The following is a 23143-nucleotide window of genomic DNA, read 5'->3' as shown; positions in this document are numbered from 1 at the left end:
TAGCACCTTTAAGGTCAAAGCTTACACTTCACGGTACCTTGCAATTTAGTGATGGCATTAAAGTGGTGTCTAAGTGTCTCTGGGAAAAGGACAAGGAACAGTGTCTGTTTAAAAAGGCAGGACAAGCTCAGCAGCGAGGTTTCAAAAGTTCTCCCCCTTCTCTCACCAGTGAAACAGTAATAAATTCTTCTTTAAAGAGCATAAGAATAAAAGTCTAGAAACTATAGAAATTTTGTGACGTACAGGACACACACCACGCAATTCCCATTTATTTCTCAAAGGCTCATCATACCATCGGGGTGGAGGGGGAGGCAGGGGGAGAAGTGAGAGAGAAAGAAAGAGAGAGAGAGAAGCTTGTATTTCTGTAAGCAACACACAAATTCAAGTTCCCAGGCTACCAAGTAGTAAAGTTTATCACGCTCCTGAATCTGCATCAAAAAACAAAAGGCCCTTTTCAGCTTTTAGTTCCAAGCCTACTAAAAAAAAAAAAAAGTGTTTCTACCCATCTATTCCCAGCGTGCTGAAAGAAACACCATCATCTTCTCATCTGATGCCAACCTCTCTGCTTTGAACTGGCACAGCAGACCTGAAGTGACAAATTCAGATAGGACCCCTGAACGCTACTATCCTTTTATTTCAGATAATTTCCATTCTTTTGACAGAGGAAACAGTGGTTATTACAAAACAAAATGTGTAGGCCAGAAATCACTGTCACGAAAATAGATTTGCAGAATATCTTGGTAACATTAAATGCTTACACAAGAGGCAGTTGATAGCAAAACTGCAGCTAAAGTTATAATAGAAGCAAAACAGAAAAAGAGGTAAAATCAGACCCATTCTTTATGAGCAATTTTCTTTCTTTTATGATCTCGTTACTACAGAAACATCTTGTTCTTTTCCCCTATGGAAGAGGAATCATACCTTTTTATTGGATCCCTTAAAAGTCAGTAATGTTAAGCAGCTACAGCTCTATGCTACTCTTATCTGGCTTCTGCCTGCTCATCTGCAGCCCTTCCCTCAGTCTGACAGAGACTGTGACGCTGCTATTTCACAGCAGCATTGTCGGTACAGAGCATTAGTTTCTAGGGGAATAACAGCCAGAACTTAAATGAATTGCTATTATGATACTAAACTGCATCATCAAAACCCAGGCATATGGATTTTCACCCCTTTCTGCGATTTGCTCGAGGGGCCCTGGAAACAAGCGCTACCTGAAACGGGGAACAGAGTCATGTTAACAGCACTAATCCTTTTTTTGCAAAAGGATTGTTATGGTAACAAACACTAGATTCTATTAAAGGAAACATTTTGGATGGTTTTCACTTGGGTATTTATTTCCAGCATTTGAATTACTTTACCAACTGAATTTTATGTGCAGATTTTATTCTGCGTTTGGGTTTTCAGTCCTTTTCTTTCTTTGAAAAAGCTACCCAACAGAACTCCTGAAAAAGGGAAAAAAGAGCAGTTTTTATATGTGAGCATCCCTGCATTCTTTGTCACATCTTTCAATTTCAGCAAGTCCCAGCTCAAAGCCTGAATGAATTTCCTGCTCTTTGCTCCATGCCAGGCTTCTATGTTATTTGTATTACAAATCAGTAAAACAAACAAACAAAGGCACAACAGGGAAAGTCCAGGAGCATCAGTGGAGCTACTCTTAGGAAGGCTGGTCCCAGCAGCCTAATCAAGGGCAGAGTCCCATGATCAAAGACAAGAAAACATTTAAAGCCCAAGTGATGTTGGGAGGCAGGAAGGGAAGCGAGGCAATGGCTGCAGGGATCACACTGAGCATTTCCAGCCACACACAATACCGGGAGCAAGAAGCAGCTTTATCCCTGTGAGCCTGCAAGGAAAAAGGCCAACGAACAGTAAAAGTAGCAGCACAGCAGGACATTGCAGCAGTGCTGAGCCAGCACAATAACAACTTTAATTTTATCAAGGATAGCTAAGAGTTATTCCCAGTAACACCTAATTGCCCATGAGCAAAGTGATGAACATGCTGGCCTCATGCCCAGGCTCTGCCTAACTTCAGCCTGGCTCCAAATCCCTATCTTGCCACCATCGAGTTGTGGGTGCACCCCACATCCCCAGACTGAGGCTCTTCCACACAAGAACTCCCCTGTTCCTCCATGGGATGTGCCAGTCCCGAGGCTGAGCAACCTGGAGTCCGTGAACACTTGGCCCCTCTCCGACTGATGCATCCCAGTGCCTGTGTCACCTGGCAGACCTGCTCCAGAGACTGCCCAAGGGTACACTCTGTTCCTGCTATCTCAGCAGAATAAAACTGTTCCAGGCCCTTTTCCTGTGATATTCCACCAGCTGCGCCAGCACAACTTTTGTTTGTGGCGATGGACAGAAAACCAAACCAGTAAACTGATCCGTGTTAAAAATAACCTTGTGAAATAAAGATGACTTAACCCAGACCTATTTACTGAAGGATTGATGCCTCCACTTTATCTCTGCAGGGCCAGACCCAGACTATCTCAGTGCAGAGACCTGTATTCAATTTCTCTGCCTGCTGACAACAATCCAACCCATCCATTTTGCCTCCCATGAGAGCGCCCCATCTACCAGGTGCAGCTCCCTGTCTCTCCTTGTAGAGCCGTTCCATGGCATGTCAAAGGCTCATCCACCCATTCAGCTACAGAGAGCGACCATGCATCTTTAAGATTAATGGCTTAAAAATTCAGATAGTGGTCACTGCTCCAACCACTTCTTAAATATTTGATACTAAGCTACTTTTCTTTCACCTAGAAAATCTGCTGTTAACATCTCTTCTCAGCACTCACCCGTACTTCTTTAAGTACTCGTTCCCTCAAAATTGGCCCCGGTATTAATTAATGCCAAAGTAGGCCTGCAAAGCGCCCACATAACTTCCCCCATCCCCCTCCTCAAGCTTGTTTTCCATTCTCCAATCCTATGATACCACTCCCACATGGACAGCCTCTTATCATATACAGCAACTGGCCATTTGAATTAATTTGTCTTACCCAGTCTGAAAAATTTGGCATCGTAAGCAGTTCCTCTGACTTTCTGCATTCAGTTCCTGGAATTCTGCTTTCCTCACAGGTGGCATTTCCCATTATCCATCTGACTGCTACTCCCACTTCAGCAACAGACTAGATGCCATACAGTTTATTCAGGGGCTGCACCTAACCTTTCTTTCCCTCCCCATCATCCTTAAGACAGCAGCTTGCTTGTTTCTTAGCCCTGCTCAATTATTCTTTTTAGCACAGCTAAAGAACTGCTTGCTCATAAAGTCCTTACTGAACTTCACTTCTGATGTCATGCTGGAAAACCACAGCCGATGCTGACATTAAAAAAAAACAAAAGCAAGAAAACCCCACAAATCTGTTGATTCACCAGCATCTGAAGGAACTGGATCACGACTGTTTTAAGTCAAGCTAAAGCCCAAGCTGTTCCTGCAGACAGCGTTCCCACCTCCAACTCGACATTTACATGGCCACATGCGGATACAGATGAGGGAATTTGCTCTGCTGAAAATCAATCCAAACAACAAAAAAAAGTTAAATTTCCATTTGGACCAGTTCCCTCCTATAACTCAACACGCAGCCTCTCAAGCCCTACCGGCAGCAGAATGTGGCTGGGGTGAGGAGAAATGCTGTCAGCGGCCAAGCACACGTGGATTGACTTAAAGCAAATGGGAGACTGCAGACTAAATGGGTCAAAGAGAAAAGTACACACTATCCCTACGCTTCCCCCCGCTTCCCTGCTACTGCTCCCAGCCCTCGCTGCTCCTCCCGTACAAACGAGCTTACACTAAAGTCTGACTTACTGCTGTTCAAACAAATGCTAACGTGCTCCTCAGTTATGTGTATATTAGCATGGTTCAGGTCGCTTCAGATTAATTTGGGGAGAAAGCAAATACGGACTTCTTCGTATCCAAAAGTTTAGTCAACTGAGTTTTTTTACTTGCAGAAGATTTGCAGCTGTTTCAAAGTCGAAACAGCTGGAAAGCTGCACTACTGGCAAGAAGTGTGAGAATATGTATGATTAATGTGGCAAAATCCTTACCTGTCTGACATTAAGGGAATTGGAAAGAAAAATTTAAGATACCAAGAACTTTCAGGTAGTGGTTGGTAGCTTTTGGACATGCGAGATTTCCTTCTGAAAGCACCACTAGTTAGGCCTTGCTTTAATCTTCCTCTGTATTATTTGGACAGCGATTTTATTTTTTTTTAAATTACATTTTAAATGACAGTTATTCTTAGAGATTTTTCTGTATCTATATACAAGTAAAGCTTATTCCCCCCTACACTTATCAATTACCAATTGTTACTCTTGTCACAACAAAAAATGGAACATTTCTGCTGTCAGACAGCATTACTGCTGATCCAAGCACTACTTCTAACCACCCAAAATAATTTCTACGTCACTGCAAGAAAAAAAAAAGATTTGCTCATGACATAATCTGACAGTTTTGAAGAGATCACTTTTTTAAAGTTTTAAAAACCTACATTATCAGAGATAGAACTTATTTCATACTTTTACAAAGTAAAAAGCATTTAACTAACAAGCAATTGTCATCAATGTACACAGCTAGAAAAATTCATGAATACAGTACAATATAGGAAAAAAAATCCACTGCCTTTTGGTAAAAGTTCTCAAAAGCTTTAAAACAAAACAAAAATGAAGACTGAGCACAAAGGGATCCACTGCTGCAATGGAAAACTTTACAGATGCGAGCAGCATATAAATCAGCACAGTGTTATCTGCTCGCTGACAGCACGTTCTTGTGCCTTCCCTGCAGATCTGGGCTCTCACCAGGCAAAGAAGAGTGAAAACTGACGGGAGCCATTTTTCAGTCTTGCAGACACCATGGAAGCAGACAGGAGCCGTGGGAGTCGAGGTGCTTCACATGGACGAGGTGGATGCAGGAGCTGATGGGATCCCTGGGCCAGAGCTGCCACTGAGGCCAAGGGACAGGGACAAGAGCAGAAGTAACTGAATTACTGCAGCTGAACAATTACCACTTCTCAGCTGCACTGCAGCAACTGTTAGATAAGGTCACACATACTAGGATTGTTTAAAAAAATCCAAAAAACCTCCTTCCTGTTTAATCCAAATTCCCTGCTATAAAAGCCAGTCCAGCCTTTCCCTTTTCCTGCCAAGAGGCCCCTGTATATCCCTGTGAAGCTTTCCTACTTTTCCTTGTCCACCTTTAATATTCACCTTTTATAATATGTCTGAGAATTTACTTGTCCTCAGACACGTGCAGAACAATTATCCTCCCCTAGAGTTCAGCCCTGCTCCTCTGCAGGCCAGTTGTTCTGTCAAAAATATAACTCTTTGTGGTAAGTTATTTCCCACTCTCCATCATCCAACTGTGCAGGCAGGAAGGACCTTGTGGACAGAGGCTAATACCCACTCTGCTCTCAACCTCTACTTGACTTAAGGTTTCTGCTGCTTCCTGAGGACTGAAAAAGGCCTGTGAGCCCAAAACTCCTTTGGAATTCTGATTTTGGTTGTGGGGTTTGTTTTTCGGGCTTTGGTTTTTTTTTTCTTTCTTTTCCTTCACCTCTAGTTCTTCATGCAAATATAATAAAGTGCACTCTCTCCCCATCCAGACCTTACCCACTGGGCAATCAAAGATGACACTGTCATTTCAGTAGTAAAAATGTCATAAATATCATCTAACTGGCAAATTTCTTAAATCACCTCAAAAAATGGAAATATGGCGAGAAGGCATCAAGGGAAAAAGGATGCAGAGAGAAGTAGTTGAGGAGGTGAAGAAAAAGAGGGAGTTATTAAAGAAATCAAAGGGATAAGAGATAAAACATGATCTAAAAATGGAAGCAGAAAGGGAGAAGAATTGAAATCAAGCCGGGAGAGGCACAGAGCCATTACAAAAGCAAGAAAGACTGTATTAGGCTAATACTTATTTAAGGTACTTTTATATGAAGCTGACGAGTGGTCAAATACTTCTTCCTTTATACAGAAGGGATAAGAAAGCTGGCAGTTAGGTAAGACAGCATCAGTCTTTATCCAGGCTGCAGCTAAAGAATTAAATTCTGCCCTTAGTTTGTCCCTGGCAGCTGAGTCCATCAGCCACAGATATCCTGCAAGCAATGTGATCCTGCAGGAGCTGCTCTCCTTTACCACCACAAACGGCCTGTTTAGATCAAAGCTACGACTGCCCCAGTAATTGCACCTGTGTACTGCCCATAGATGATGGAGGACATTTTGGAGAGGGCTTCAGCCTCAACCTTGCATTTCCTTCCTTTTTAAACTGACCGTAAGTGAAGGTTGCCACAAATCTCAGCTAAACAATGTAGTGAATCAGTGATGCTATTTATCAAGTCAGTCTCTTGTGCTATCTGCTTCAGCCTAGAGTTGGAAGGAGATTTATGTTTGAAGAGAGAATACACGTATTTCAGGAACAGCCTTATATTTCTTTAAACAATAACATTTATATAAGTCAGATGTACAGACTGTTCCAGTGAAGAATTAAAATTACAATGTCATCTACGTATTTCCAGAGGGCCAACGTGGCCCTCTTGGAAAATATTTGACACACTGGATGATATCTGTTTGCTTGCAATCCCCTCCTTTTGTATGAGGCTACTTTTTACGTATGGGATGTCATCCATCAGCAACTGTTCTGGGAGGAAGGAATTCACACTAGGATTTGTTCTCCTCCTCAGGAACCCTGATCACCCTAGAATTAAAGATTGAGAGCACAGCTAGGATATTGGGGGAGGGTGTTTAAAGACACAGAGACTGAACTTGCAGCCTTCTCCAAATTTGTTAAGAGAAGAGCACAAGATCAGTAGATTTCTGGAAGATGATAGAAGTTTAAGTCATAAAGAGATAAAAACATGAGTTCATGCCTAAGGACTAATAACATGAAATTAAAGGAAAATGTAAGCACTATGTTAACAGGACCTTACAACAAAACTCACTGGACCTCATAATAGTTTCCCAAGGGAACTGGTGGAATCTCCCACTGCTTACCATATGAATCCAGGAATGGAAGAACACAAGAAAAATGCATGATATAGAGTGATTCCATATAAGAAAAATGAGCTAAGATGATTTACTAGGTTAAAGGGAGTTCTTAGACTTTTGCAAAACTGTAATCTGAAGAGAGAGGCTGCTTTGCACAACAGAATCATTCTGTATTCTGAGGGTACAGAACAAGGGAAAAAATCCCACCAACTCTTTCCTCCCCTAAGATTCACCTCTGCTGACTGGGTACAACAGCCTTCATCCTGCTCAGTTTGGCAGCAGAGCACCACAGACCCACTGTCAGTCAGACAGACCAGCCAGCCCTGTACAGCAAAGACCCACCTACACAAGCTCCCACCTCTTTTTTTTTTTTTTCCATAGTCACCACTCCATTCTAGTTTTCCTAAATCAAATATTGTATTAAGGGCATATCCCAACAAAAAAACCCAACCAACCAACCAAACAAAAAAAGAAAGAAAGAAAAAAAAAGAAAAAAGAAAAAAAACCAGCAAAACCCTCAACAATGGTTCACGCAACAGAGTCTGAGGAATTTTGTCCATAGTCAAATCTTTAGATACCAACTTCCTTTGCTCTTCCAGATGATCCACTTGCCTCTAGTGTGCCAGTCCTTAGTAGTTAAAGAAAATTTCAGGCAGGCACAATTACATTTTTTCTTCTTCATGTGCTGAACCTCAAAGATCAATTACAACAGGGCTTTTTCTGTGCAGTATGACTCCAAGATAGGATGTGAGATCATCCATTAAACATACGCATCCAAGACTAGATGCATTATTAATTCATTTTCCTCTAGGTAATATGGTATGGTGAAAAATAGCTACCAGAGAACATACTGACTAAAGACTTAAACAGAAATCAGTGGATTTATGTGACGATTGCCATGCAGCAACCTAACGGATCTCATTAAAGGAGACATGGATTCTTCTCCCCTGATACCGTCACTGCTCTTACAGAGCAGACGCTGATGTTCAACACAAGAAAGAGTATTGATTGCAACATATCCCAGAAATAGTTCTGAGACCAGTTGAGAGAATGATCTGAGTTTAATATTGCCCAAGTCTGACTACAGACAGGTCTCAATTTCATTGCATTTTTCTGATTAGTGACAGCGTTTGGAAAAATCTTCTTTTTTTTTTTTTTTATTTCTTTCTAAATAAGCTGACTATAAAACACTACCTGCCTCAGAGTTTCAATCAGGCAGGTGCCATAATCACCAAAATGAGGGTTTTTTTACTGTGACTTGGTGGAGCTGCAATCAAGGAAGCTGCCCTAAGGAATCACATAACATCAGCATCATCTCGAACCTAACTAACATATTGCTTCAGCAGAGTCCATGGAGCAAATTCTATTTACTGACCTTTTTTAAGACCCACAAAAATAAACAAACACTTCAATCAACTGCCTGCCTCAGACCTATTTATGCTACAAGCAGCTCCTCACTGAAGGCCTCAGAAGTTCTACTGCTACATTAATCAACCTCAAGGACCCTGTTTTCCCTCTGAAAAGCAATTATAATCTGGCCCTTCCTACCTTTTGTATTTTACTGGAGTGTTGGGAAAAGCAGACAGGCTGATGAAATTCTGCCTGGCTTTGTGCAAGATAAACTTACCTCCACACATCCAGAGTTCACATTTCTTAATAGATGGGAAGCTGAACTTGGCACAACCAAACATTTCCGAGTGCCCCAAATCAACTGCAGTTTTACCCTCTGGTAACGGTGCCCGTTGTAATTTTGAAATCACAGCACTCAAACTTCAACAGCACCTTGTTGGAAGTGGCTGTTATTATGTTGTCTCCCTTTTATGCTTCCTACAGATTAAATCAGGAATGGATATCTGACATAAGGATCCTTCTTGGTTTAACAGTGAGCGAGTGTGCCTGGAGGAGGGGGAAAACCACACGCAATTCCCCACTTGGAACCACGGAGGCAGGTGGCAGCCCTTGACTTCTGCTGAGCAATGCAGAGGAGACAAATCACTCCAAATGTACCCTTTGAAGGACTCGATTCTTGCTTCCATGTCACCTCTTACACTCCTTTATGCTCCTCTTTATCTTCTGCTGAAGTTTTCTTAGGATATTAAATTTGGTATTTAATATTCAGTGTCACCATAATCCCACAACTTGACTTAGCTGGCACAACAAATCAGAGTTTCTCAGAAATTCAAAACAATCTCAAAGCTTTTTTTTCCTCTATGTCAAAGACCTTGATCAACGTCAAGCCTCCTTTTCTTCTTAAAGCTGGAATCAAACACTGCAAAGATGTTGGAATGAAATTTGTTGTACATGTCAGATCAAAAAGTAAGGAGCAGAGCTGAGGGACAAAACTACCCACACATGCAGTAGGAAAACTGTCTACAGTCAATGGCAAAAGGAGCATCTGAGCACTGCTGCAATCCTGCAAAATGAACATTATTTCCATTCCCAGTTCCCCCAGATATGAAATAGGGTACAAACTACCCTTGAGGAGACCATCTGCCATCAATGCATCCTGGACTCACCATGGACAGAGAACACAAAGAGACAGAAGTATGTTTATGATCCACAGGATGTCTAACAACTTTATTTTGACCAAAGCTAGAGATGCCCATTTGCTCTCAGGAAAGAAGCTGGCAGCAAGCAAGAGTTAACTTTTAGTATAGGGCCAGCTGGAATAACACAGACCACTCAGACAACAAACGTCACCTCACAAGCACCCTGGATTTGTTCCAAAAATCACTTGAAAAGTGGTATTCTTTCTTGACACACTCAAGGACTGATTCAGCTTGCACCAGAAGCAGTACTTTTTTCTTCTAGTGCATGTCAGGAACCATAGTTTCTAAATCTACTTTGAGATGGCTTTGAATAGTCTCAAGATACACATTTTCCCACGGTATCACTAAGCGACCTTGTAAATTATTTTCCCTGTACTTAAGCTTAAAAACAAAGATTTCATGAAGCTAAATATGTCTGATTATTTCCCCACCTCCCACCTTCCAAAAAGAAGAAACCTTTAGATATAGAAATATTTTTTTAAGGTAGAAAGGGACTGTATTTGCAAAGCTATACACCCACATTAGTACTGCTATGAAATCACTTACAAAGTTTCTGCTGACATCCAATAATTTTATTTCTAGCTATTTCCCTGTGCTCACAGAGCTTTCATGGCCAGGGAAGTAAGCAAACCTAACACCTGCTTGGATTTGGCAAGCTGCATGGGGCTCAGAATAATAAGGCAACCCCTCTAAAATCTCCCACATTTACAGTTGCTGATTTGCTGACGATAGGAAGACAGCTTCATCCTCACCTTCGAAAATGAGGATGAATTTGGATTAGCAAATACTGAGGATTCATCTCACATTTAAAATGGAGGCTGGTAGTTAGAGAGGCGGGAATGATAAATTAAGAGCTATTAAGTGATTTACTGCTTTTTCGTATAAAGTCTGCTTTACTCTCTTCACTCCACAGCAAATGTAGGATAAGAAGCCAGAGAGAACACACAAAACCCTCAGCATGGAGACTGGATTCAACTGGACCAGTCGGAGCTGTACTTTCCATCATTTTTATTTCTGTAAGAGTATTTTCCCAATCTTTCTGTCTTTAGAAGAAATCTACTTTTTTCTTTTGTAACAATTCAGGTAAAATATCAGAGGATGAAGTTGCCAGAGACAGTTGAAAGAGGAAATCCAACATCTTCCATCCATCCCATCATCACCCCTCACACCAACTTCCAGTGCTCTTTTGTGATGAGACAGAAACCAAGGAAAAAAGACAAAGCAGTCAGTTTTCTACAGGCATCGGCCAGAGCAAGAAAGAGAAGTGAGACAAGGCCTGGCAGGAAGTGCAGCCACAAGCCTTGAGAGCAGCTCATCAGTAACACACAACTTTTATGCTTTGTCTGAGATGGCAGAATCATCATGGAATCATAGAATGGTTTAGATTGGAAGGGACCTTAAAAACCATCTAGTTCCAAGCCCCTGTCAAGGATAGGAACACCGTCCACTAGACCAGGTTGCTCAAAGCCCTGTCCAGTCTGGCCTTGAACATTTCCAGGGATGTGGCATCCACAGGTTCTTTGGGCCACCTGTGTCAGTGCCTCACCATCCTCACTGTAAAGAGTTTCTTCCTTGTATCTAATCTAAATCTGCCCTCCTTCAGCTGAAAGGCATTCCCCCTTGTCCTGTCACTGCATGCCCTTGTAAGAAGTCCCTCTCCGTCCTTCTAGCCCCTTTTAGGCCTGGAAGGTCTATAACGTCTCCTCAGAGTCTTCTCTTCTCCAGGCTGAACAACCCCAGCTCTCTCAGCCTGTCTCCACAGCAGAGATGCTCCAGCCCTCTGAGCATCTTCCTGCCATTCTCTGGGCTCACTCCATCAGCTCCATGTCTTTCTCTGCTACAAGGATGCTACACAGAGTTTGAAAGCAGAAGTTTACAGCTGTCCTTGTACTCCCTCAAAACACATAGTATATGTATTCCATAAGCAAAGGCATCAATCTCCTAACCTGATTTATAAAGTGTCTTTTCCCATGTAAAGGGATTTCTGTGCATCTGTCTAAGCTTGTATGTATATCCACATGTGCCCAAAGGAACCAGAAATGCATCAGTTGGCTCTGCCAAACTCTGGAAATAAGTACTGGGATGACTTCTAAGAATGATTACCCATGCTTTAGCACCTGTGCTACCCCATGAGAGTGTGGCTGGAAACTCTGCAGTGTTTATGTCTCTTTTAGACAAGATAATGTGATGCTTTCTAAAAAGGATGGAGATTAAAGATGGCTGTGTCTTATCCATCAATTTTGCAAGGACAGGAAACAAGTGACCTCAGCTTCCTTGTGCTCTACACTGTTACCAAAAAAACGCTCAAGCCTCAGACCAGACCTAATGACCAACGTCTGCAGAGCAACCCATTCTCACAAATTCATCCTAAATGGAGGGACTACAAAGCAAAGTAGCAAGTTCATGATTCCTACCACAGAAATGCACAGAATGCTTTCCCTGAATACTGATTTATACGAGCAATCAAACAGCATATCTAAGGTCCAATGGAAATACTATTCATATATATTCTCTCTAATGAATGACCACAAAGGAGAGGGTGGGAGCACAATTCCTGTGTATCCGAAGCGATTCTACAGAGGCAGCAATGTGTATTCCTCCAGAAACTGGAACTGTGATCCTAAACTGCTTTCTTGATAATATGCTTTTCAGAATATACCACCCAAAAGTACTACTAATCAACTGTGTGGTATTAGGGCACATAAAGGAAGAATACACAGCTTTCTTCTAAGAATCCCGTTCCTAATTGATTTATTAAAAAATCATTTATATGCTCATTAGCATAATATAAGTTCTTAGGGAGTCACACATTTGAATATAATTAGCCACTTATGTTGTTGCACTCAGTGCTAATGACCTTTCTTTGAAGAAAGATCCCTGTTTGATTTTTCTATTGTTCAAACTTAAGAGAAGCTTCTTTGGGTTGAAAACACAGGAATCCTCTGAACTGACTTTAAACACCTAAGCAATCAATCACCTTTCCACTTAATTTACACTGTGTTTGTTTGGGACACCTTTGTTGAAACAGCATGAAGGCTTTAAATCTTGGTGATTAAAGCCAACTTCTAGGTACATATATGGGGTCCCAAACAATAATGCCAAGCAAACACAGCTCCCCCAGGGCAGGTCTACACAGCATGGATCAAAAAAAAACAGGTTTAAGCTGAACCCAACTCCTTGCCACACTGGAGCCTGGGTTTGAGAAGACAACACTGTACTTCTCTCTCTACTTTTTACGTGTCATTTGCTTATAATTTCTATTGGAAAACAAAGTTAACAGAAAAATCTCCATGTAGGAAATAATTACATTCATTTTTCAAGTGTTAAGTTTTCAATGTAGGAATTACATCTAAAATTACAGCAATAATAATGCCTTCAGGAGGGGTAGGCATTTGAGAACTCTTCCCCCCTCCTGCAATTACTTACACTTCCTACATTTCTATCTAAGTGGTTGACAGTACCTAGGTTTAATCTAAGCAGATGAGTACTTAGCTGTCTTTATTGTCTAGAATGATTCAATTATTTGAGTACAAAGAGGGGGAAAAAAATCTTCATCTAAAGGAATAGTTTGGAACTTTAAATTCATGATTTCCCATTCTACAGCTCATCCATAAACAACCAGTTCTGCAAAGCCTTAGGGAAAAAAAGCAACTTTCTTTACAACTCCAGTTACTTTGCAACTGTTGAGGGAAAAAAAGTTACTTCATTTTATATGTATGATCTAAAGTTTTTTTCTAAATAAGAGAAAAAAACATTACATTTATTGCAGACATTGAAAAGAAACTGTGCATTAGGAGCCTGGATGGTTTTTTTTTAAGGAATGTCCTTCTGGAGCAGGATGGAGCTCCTGCTCTTCAAAACTTGCAAGGTTAAATTAAATAACATTCATGAAAGAGGTTATGTTCAGCTTATGAAGAGACATCACTTTTCAACCTTTCACCTTTGCTAACTTAATGCGAGCCTTCATAAACTCAGCACCTAAGAAGGACTCACTTAGGCCACAGCCCAGATATGGTCCCGTCCACCCAGCATCCAACCTCCTAAATTATCCCATACACCATTTCTACATCAAAGATGATCATAAACTAAAAATCCACTCTGAGCAGCTAGCAGAAGAGCAAACCCAAAATTCTCAGGAAAGGCTCTACTTTAACACACGATTAAAGAAAGAAATTATCTTTCTCACCACTCCTCCCATGAAATTAGAGTTGAATAACTACGGTAATGGCAGAATTGAAACTTATTTTCCAGAAGCGTTTTCAGCAGTGTGCAACAGCACCACCTGGTGATTGTAGCTGCACAGTATTTTGAAGATATCCACTAAGTTAAGGCGTAGTAATCAGCATAGAACAACAGATTTTAGTCCTAGTTGTGTATAATTTGGTCATTTTTGCAACTTTTTCCATTAAATTTGAACCAGAAAATCGTAACATTTTTCTGTTAAAAACTGAATCAAAGTCCTCAGAGCTGGCATCACTCAGCTTCTAAGTGATGGTAAGTGGTGAAAGCTCTTGACATAGAAACAGCCAGTTCAGTAAAATACAGTAATTGGTTGAAATGTTTTAACATACCAGGTTAACAAACTGATTGCTTAAAGGTTTGCTTTGTAGTCCACATAGATGGAAAGGCCACCTCAGAACTAGAAACACCCAAGCCTCAGTTACCAAAACACTCAAAAAAAAAAAATCAAACTGGATGTCAGGTATGCTGTATATTCTGAACTGATTAACACATAAACAGAATCAGCATTTTGGTCCTAAAATGCGTTAAGAATTTTACTGCTGCCCCACCAAACATCGCAGAACACCTAATACACATTGCTGGAAAAATCCTTCGGGATCCTGAAATGAAAACGTTCTCCCTAAAGATGTCACGAGCGACAAGAATTCTGTCAGAGTGAGCATTTCTTCCTCATCGCTCCTTTTTAAGTTGCGACTAAATTAGCACAGGCTGCGCACTCCACTCCAGGGTGTGTGCTGGGAGGAGGGAGGGGGAGAAAACGGAAGATATCAAGGCCTGAGGCACTTCAAGCGGAGAGCATCCATCTGCCAGCAGCAGTCAATGAACAGAACATTTCTAAAATTTCTTCCCACTCACTGCAAGTCAAGCCAAAAGAACAGAAAACACCTTCCTTCACTCTGACTGTGCAGGACTGAACGTAACAGGACAGTGGGTTATAAGTAAATGTTAAAAAAAAAGAAAGAAAAGCTAAGAAAAAAAAAGAAAAAGAGAGAGGAGCTCGCTACGCAGTCCTGCGTTCAGCCTCTTCTGCTACAAAGCTGGTTTAAGAGGTTCCTGCTCATTCCTACATCATCCATTCCCTCCTCCACTGTGTGGTGGCATGTGGAGGAGTGAAGTGATCAAAGGTAAATAGGAAAAGAAAAAAAAAAGGGTTGGTTCTTTTTAATTTTTGATTTTGCTTGTGAAACTCAAATCATTTCACTGTGCCAGTAAACAGATGCATTGCCCAAGCCAAGGCACAGCATATTTGGATGAAGGGAATGGGAAAGGGCAGTTGAGGGATGGGAAAGGCTGGGATCAAACTGGCTTTGCTGTTTGGAGATGCTTATCATGGAAATGGACTCCAGGGAGCTGGGTACCAGGTCAGGGATCACTTGTGTGAGTGCATAGAGCTGTTGTTCAGGCTGGAACCAGGGTTTGGCTTTGAGGTTCTTGGTGGTTTCTTCTTTTGACCAAGGGTTGACATAGGTCAGTCTGCTGATAAATTTGCTGGTGTGGCTGTACTGGGCACAGAACCCTCCAACTGAACACACACTTCGTACCTTTACAGAAGCGTGTGTTTCTTTTTGTTTGCCCTTACATTTGGGTGTTCCACCAGTGCACTCTGTTTGCCTGGGAAATGCTGCTGCAAGCAAAGGCATCGAGCAGGAGCCAGTCTTTTGCAATGGCTGTGCTTGTGCATCTGGGAGGACACCTCACACAGCTGCGAAGGCAAGAGGATAATCAAAGCTGCACATGCTCTTCTGCACAGGGAATGAGGTGGTAATGTTGTGGAGAAGCATCATCACATGCACTGCTGATACTGCTCTGATAGTGCTCCCTCAGCCACTGCTGGATGCCTATGACAGAAACTGTGCCAGATGTGCATGGACAGGTGCTCTTACAGCCCTACAACAGGAATACAACAGGAATACAATGTGCCTGCACATCCTCTCACAGACACACTTTGACAGATGTCACTTGTGTCCCACAACAACAGATCCATTCTGGTTCCTCCAAGACAAGCCATGACGAGATGGGATCACAACTAACTTGTGTTCTGCTGCAAAGTGCAGGTGAAACGAGAACAAAGGTGTATGCAAGAACATAAGCAAATAAATCACAGTCTCCTTATAAAACCAGGGTACACAGGCACTAAATTTTTTCTGTTGTTATTTCTGCAGAGGGTCCAGAAGTTTAGTGCTGCAGCCATTATTTCAGAAAAGCCATCTCCCAAGAAAAATGCAATAGCTCCACAAGCAAATCACACTTGCAAACCCTTGGGCTTAGGGAATGCTTCCCTGCAGTGTCACATCACTCTCCAATTTATTTCATAGAGTAAAACAAGAAGGCACTTTTGACACATGAAAAGGAACTTGGCACTATCAGAGAACACAGCAATAAAAAGCAACAACAACCTTTTCCCTCTCAAGTTTTGAGCCACAGTGCCTACAAAATGACACAAACACTTCAAAACTCATGTTTCAATGTTTAAAAGGCAGTCCTATGCCGTATAAGTGACATACATGTTTTTCACTATCAAAAAAGAGAGCAGCAGTTACATGGATCTTAAACCAAAGCTATGTTACCTGGAGTATATTTTAAGCTTGTCAAACAGCATTCCAAAGCTAAAATTATTTAATTCATATGCCTGTTAGAAGAAGCAGATTACTAGCACTGAAATTTATAGACATTAGTAGAGGGGGAGGAAGGTGGAGAGAGGCAGTCACCTATTTTGTGCCACACTGTACAAGAAGGAAGACAGACCCATTAATATCCAAGTTCATCTCCTCGTGAATGGTACTATAAAAAGCAAATGTTTTAAAAAACATTAGCCCACTAGATAAACTGTCTTTAAGTAAACAATTGCTCTCGAGAGAAATGACAGCTTCCAATTACCTACACAAGGCTGCAGGGCGATAAATCTCCATCAGTGAATTCCACAAGCATGATATATATTGTCTTACTCTGTGTCACACAGAAATCGTCAAAGTCAACAGGGAGAAATTTTGAGATACAAAAGGCCAAAACTTCAATATCCAGGCAAGAAATTTCACAAGCGTGCAGAATTTTAGAGGGCATTTCTTCTTTTGTTTGACAAAACAAAGCAGAGGTTTGTGCTTCCCTGGCACGAGAGTTCTCTTGCCCACAGCCAGCTAATAAACCAAGAGACAGAGCAGAGACAGGAGAGGAGACAGAGCAAAGGAATCATGAAAGACACCTTTGACTCCGCAGTCACAAACAGGCCAATTCAAGGCGGCTGAACATGCAAATATTTTGTTATTAGTTAAGACAAGAGGAATCGTGTTAACTCATTTGATCAAGACTGCAATTTTTTTTTTCAACTTCAAAGGCAATCTTCAAAATTAAAAGAGACAACAGAGACTGTCCTCAGACAATCTCCCTGTGTAGTCATAGACATACAGACTGAATCGACACCTTCAAGGAATTTTAGAAATGCCTTTTCTAATTTTTCCCTTTTCTGGCTAAGCAAACACAGTAACAGAGTAAGGAAGACCAGCAAAGCTTGACTCATGTATTTCAACCCAGTGGAATGCTGTGTTCAAAGTTTTAAGTTGTCAATCAGTCTCTGGGCAAAATCCTACCATTACATTATCTCCAGCAGATCCTCTGCTCTTTACTTAAAGGATCCCAGATCATCTTCTTTAGAAAAGTAACAGATTTCATTAAAGAAGATTTGGATTCTTTTCCATTATACTGTCCCCGTAAGGATAAGCAGCACATCAAAAGCATCTCCACAACAGGTACTTTATTCATCATTCCCTAGCAACAGACAAAGCTTAAGACAATAAAAATTTTCAAATTCTAACTCAAGTAATTAATCCATGTATAACCAAAAGGTTGTCCCAGATCAACTGATGAACTTATAACAAAGAAAACTGGAGATGATGAAACACAGGGTCTCATTAGCCACCTAAGAAAGAAGAGATTCTCCATGTGCTGAAGGAGAAGCTGAAGTACCAGAAGGATCTGGGCTTCCTCAGAGGCCTCTGAATCAAACTCCATGGGTCATCAAGAGTAATACAGAAACAGGCAAGGAAATAAAATCTTCTGGTTTTATCCAAATTCTTGGAGTAACTTATGCTGGCTAAAAAGTGGGTTTTCTGCCTCTGAGGTTTTTTTGTTTGTTTTCCTTAAATAAGTGTTTTGCCTGTCTCTTCAGGTCTTTGCTGATTAGTGCAGTTGCCTGCAAACCTTGGAAGCTGAAGCTCTGAGAAAGGTAAGGCACTGAGACACCCTGAAGGTTCAGCCACCAAGGGCTCCAGCATGAGCTGTGGGTTGTGCTATTGTGAGTTACCAGCGCCTACATCGAAACAGGAAAGCCCACACCTACTGACACCCAAACAAGCCTCAGAAGCACAGCGGTCCAGCAAGCTGGAACTCAGACACAGCAGCCTCCTAACACCAGGAAAGTTCCCTGTTGAACTGTTACGAGATAAGTAACCGCGATCACGCATGTGAACAGGCAAATAGGATGGGAAAGCAACATTCTTTTAAAAATCCTTTGATGAAGAGGTTAAGGCACCAGAGGTTTAGCATTCCAAGTCACAACTTTTCTGTTTTCCTGGCTCTGGAGCATGTTCTGAACAGAGAGAAAAAGCAATGAAAGTCAAGAGACACTTATTCAAGAAACAAATACGTGAGTGTTATGGCTAGGACACATGCATGTTTTAGCAGATGCTGGAGAGGGTGGATCTACAAGACAGGAGAAAGGAAAGCTGTGAGTTGCCTCAGTGGGAAGAAGCTTGAACTTGTTAACATCCAAAAGGACAGAGCAGTTGGATGCAGTTCCTAGTTCAGTTCTGGCCATGTTAAGTCTGTGTCAACACGGAGATCCACAAATGCAAAGGGATCCAGCAGACACCAAAGCCTACGATTCATCACCCTTATCTTCAGAGATGAGTGGCTGAGCTTAGTCAATATAGACTTCCTTTCAGTGAGTGAAGAGAAACAGACGCTTCAGAGAATGAGTCATTTGACTTCCTTTCGGATTAAATTAATCACACCCTAAATCTGTCTGTCTCTATGCAGAGACTCTGAAAGGAGTTGAGAATGAAGAGCTCACATAGACATCTAAATTTTGCCACCCTAGCTCCAGCCATGGCATGGCACTAGATGGAAAAGGTACGTTGAGAATGAAGAAGTTTGTCAAAGGAAAAGGTTGCACTTGAAACAAACAACAATCACCAAACAAAACAAACAACAATCACCAAAGAAAACCAACAAGAACAAAAATCCCACCACCCAACAAAACAAAACACACTCACACACAAAAAACATGTAGTATCATCCCAAATGAAAAGGAGAAGATGCTCCTTATCTTCCTTCAAGGAGAGATGGGGAAAGTTAACACATGAAATGGGAAGAAGATGAGGGAAATGGATGAGACAGAAGGCGTTAATGATAAAAGAGGACTCATAAGGGACAAGGCAGTCAGCACATCAGAGAGGATAAAACTGAAGCAATGGTCCGAGTAGAAGAGGAAGTCTTTCAATGCTTTATTAAGTAAAGAAATTTAGGAGGATATGAGACAAAACCAGAAAAGGAGAACTTTAAGCAATGATGAGTTCAAGCAATGATTATTTTAAAAGACAACAAGAGAAAACTCAATATGGTGCTACTGAAGGTAGAAATGAGAGGATTAGAATTAGTTTCTATCCCAACAGAAAGGAAAGCAAGAAGGACAAGAAAATGGGAGAGACACTAGACTAGAAGACTCATTACTGAAATCAAAGCCAGGGACAAGAATTGATACAGGAGGAAGAGTTAAAGAAAAGACTGTATCCAACAAAGGAAACAATCTGGAAGACTTCACTTCAAAGCCTATGCACAGTTGCAAAACTACAAATTCACTGGGGAGTAGCAGATACATGGTGGAACAGTTCACATGGCTGGAGTCATGAGATGGATGGTTACAGGCTCCACAAGAAGGACAGACAGGGAAGGTGACAGGGACTCATTCTACACAAAGGAACAGCCTGAATGTGTGAAGCTCTGCTGAAAAACAAGTGACAGGCCAATAAAGAGTTAATGGGTCCGGATGAGAGGCAAGGCCAAAGGAAACACTGTCATGAGCAGTTGCCACAGACCATCTGATCTTGAAGATGAGGCCTCCTTTAGACAGCAGGTTCTCATGGTGAACCACCCCAGCTTCTGCTGTAAGGGAACCATAGCAGGGCACAGGCAATCCAGTGGACTTCCAGGACATGTCAGGAACAGGTCAAGCAGAAGCACTGTTATATACCTACCACCCCTAGAAAGGAAGAAGTGGAGAGTGTAAAGTCTGACGGCAGGCTTGGTTGCAGCAACCCAGAGATGAGCAAGATCTTGAGGTGTCACTTCAGGGTTGGACTCTATGACCCTTGTGGGTCCCTTCCAATTTAGAATATTCTGCGATTCTGTGAGCGTGAGGAAGATGGGTGGCATAATTACGACCCTGGATTTCAAAGGGAAGGCTTCAGTTTGCTCAGAGAAGAGGTAAGCAAGACCCCTTGAGGTACTGTTGTGAAGGCCAAAGAGGCCAGAAGTACAGTCTCCCCAAAGCACAAGGACACTCCATATTGATGTGCAGGATGTTGAGCAGACAGGGTATCTGGCAGTTTGCCTTTACAGCAGTTCATGAGTCTCCTTGGTGTTCTGTTGCAGTGTTTGTTTTCAGGTCTTTATGTGAGTTTGGAGGAAATGAAGCATTATCTGTGGCAGTGAAAAACTGAACAAGGGCTCACTTAAGAAAAATCTCCACACACAAGTTAATTGGACTGGATGGGATGCATCTGAGGATGCCAAGGGGGCTGTGAAAAAGAGCCACCTTTGCCATCTTTAAAAAGTTGCAGGAATCAGAAGTTCTCTCTGACTTGAAGGTAGCAAGCATCAGGCTTCTCTTCCAGAGAGAGAAAAGTAAGACTCTGGGGCAAGTCAGCCTCCCCTCAGTTTCTTGGAAAGCTATGGAAAAAGTCTACCTGGAAACCATTTTCAGACACACAAAAGGCAAGAAGGTTACTAGGAACTGCCAGCACAGATTCAATGAGGGCAGATCATGCCCACCTGCAATAACAACCAGAATGCAGTCAAGGTAAACCATAACCACAGCTCTTCCCTCCTTCCATCTCATCATTATCCCTGGTAGCCAAATTGAGGAGATCTAGACTAGACAGGTGAACTGCAACTTGGGTGAAAAACCAGCGTAGTTCCAAGGGTAGTGGTCAGGACTTTCACCCTCAGACTTACAAGTGAGATTGATACTGGGGTCAATACTGTTCAATGCCTTCATTAAAAACACAAACAATGAGCCAGGAGATTCCCTTTGCCAGCCTGCAGATAACATCCCATCAGGACTGTGGTCAGTACACTGATGAGCAGAGCTGCTAGTCAGAGGAATCTGAAGATGCTGCAGAAATGAGCTGACAGAAGCCTTGTGAACAAGACAAACACAATTTTTCTGCACCTGGGACAGAAGAACTGCAGGGCAACAATACAGGCTGGGGACTGTTTGGCTACGAAGTAGGTTTGCAGAAAAGGATCTAGATTCCTCATGGACAAAAATATGAACATGACACAGCAGCACCCAATCACAGTGCTGAAGGTCAACTTCATCCCGGAGCCACATTATTAAGACTGCAACCAGCAGGTCAACATAAGTGATTATTATCCCCTGTTCAGCAGTTAAGAGTACCTTGTCCAGTTCAGGACTCCTCTGCACAAGACAGGGCATTGACATACTGGAGCAAATCCAGCAGAGAGTCACTAACATGATTAGGAGACTGGAGCACATTGTGTGAGGTGACAGATGAATTTGCTTAGTCTTAAGACAAGAAAGTTGAGGGAGGAGCCTCATTGGTGTCTCCAGCTATGCAGTGGAAGGTTATAAAGATGGAGCCAGAATCATCAGAGATGCACAGCAAAAGGACAAGAGTCACATTTCATCAAAGTAAGTTCTGACTAGACAGGAGGGAAAAATTCTTCACAGTGAGGGTGGTCAACCATTAGAGAACAGGTTGTCCAGGGCAACTGTATCATATCCTTCCTTGGGGATCACCAGAGCTCAGCTGCACTAGGCTCTGAGCAGCTTAATGCAACTTCAAAGCCACCACTTTGTGGACCTCCAGAGGTCTCTTCCAATTTCAATTATTTTAGGATTGTAATATCCTCTCCTCCCTTGTTGGTTTAGTTTTGTTAAACAGCGTTTTCTGTTCCTCCCTCCTGGATACTTCTGTTCTTCACGCATTTAATATATTGTCCTGGTCTAATTCATGATGTGTAGTTCTGGGAGGAAGTAGGGCCCTCCACAATCACTTGTAATAAACCAGCTATGAAATTAGTGATGACGACACAGGTTAAAGAATTAAGCAAACAGTTTAAATGTAAACAGTCAAAAATGCATTACAGAACATCTTCAGAAATGTCTTCCCATTTAGCACTAAAATACTGTTAATGTTTTGGTATTTAAGAGGACTGAGGGAAAACACACATTCATTTCATGAAATAATTAAAAACACAGCACAACAGTTCAGAAATTGGATTAAGCTAGATGCAGCTGCAATCTTCAAACTTAGTTTAAACCAAATTTGAATATCTGCAACTGAAGCTTTCAAGTTATAATCATGCCATTGACCTTCCTTCTCCTCTCCCTTTTCTTTTTGGTCACTGAGGACTATTGAAAGTATCAGAGCTCCAAGTCAAGAACAACTCCCTTGTAACGACGACTCTGACACGGATACAGTGAGAGCAGATTGCCTGCAAGGAAACAAGAATAAACTGGCTATTTAGAGAGATTATGTAATGCAGTACAGAGCTGTAAAATGAGATTTAAAGAGACAGCACTTTGCCCTTCAGCCCAGTAGGTAACCATAAGAATTAACCAATACTGTAGGAATTTGAAGAGGCCCAGACACAGAGGAAGAAGTCTTGTCAAAGGGTGTCCCCTCTGAGCTAGTATTTTATTGATAATTCTTCTTTCTCAAAAAAACCAGCGATATTTAGCTATTTTTTTCAAATCCTTTAAAACAAAGTTGAAGCTGAAAAATCTCATGGGTGTGCAGGGTTTTACTACAAAAATGAACTCTATGTGCACAGATACAAAGCATTTTGTGGACCTGAGCTTGTTGAACTCATGGAGCTTCATACACTCAATTAGCATAGTACTGCACACTGAAAATCAAACTGATTATGAACAAATACAACAGTATTAAGTCTTTCCTGCATAAATATTTTAGCAAGTGTAAACAAGACTCCCATTTTTGTAAGCAGCTAATTCCCAAACAAACACACACAAACATCAGCTGGTTCAGCAAAGAAAGGGAGGAACTATGAACTGCCATGTCCCAACGCATTATAAATAGTGAGGAAACGTACAGCAAAGGCACATGTGATAAAGGAGACTAGTTATG

At 41.6% G+C, this 23143-nt stretch overlaps 1 protein-coding gene across 3 annotated transcripts in view; it reads right to left on the bottom strand.

Annotated features, from left to right (window-relative positions):
- BRF1 (BRF1, RNA polymerase III transcription initiation factor 90 kDa subunit) overlaps positions 1-23143 on the bottom strand; it is a 176963-nt gene that overhangs the window by 133874 nt on the left and 19946 nt on the right. The window contains exons 1-2 of one of the 3 annotated variants that reach the window (XM_017807461.1): positions 11665-11670; positions 10921-10923 (exon numbers count right to left, since the gene is read on the bottom strand). The exons of the other annotated variants lie outside the window; for them this stretch is intronic. The gene's annotated coding sequence lies outside the window, so the exon portion shown is untranslated. Of the gene's footprint in view, positions 1-10920; positions 10924-11664; positions 11671-23143 lie in introns of those variants that run through there. 3 annotated transcript variants of the gene reach the window in all.

This window comes from Lepidothrix coronata, unplaced genomic scaffold (assembly GCF_001604755.1).
Source record: "Lepidothrix coronata isolate B3197 unplaced genomic scaffold, Lepidothrix_coronata-1.0 Scaffold19, whole genome shotgun sequence".
Classification (NCBI taxonomy): Eukaryota; Metazoa; Chordata; class Aves; order Passeriformes; family Pipridae; genus Lepidothrix; species Lepidothrix coronata.
The sequence above is the reverse complement of the archived record's forward strand: the minus strand, read 5'-3'. Positions and strand labels throughout refer to the sequence as shown.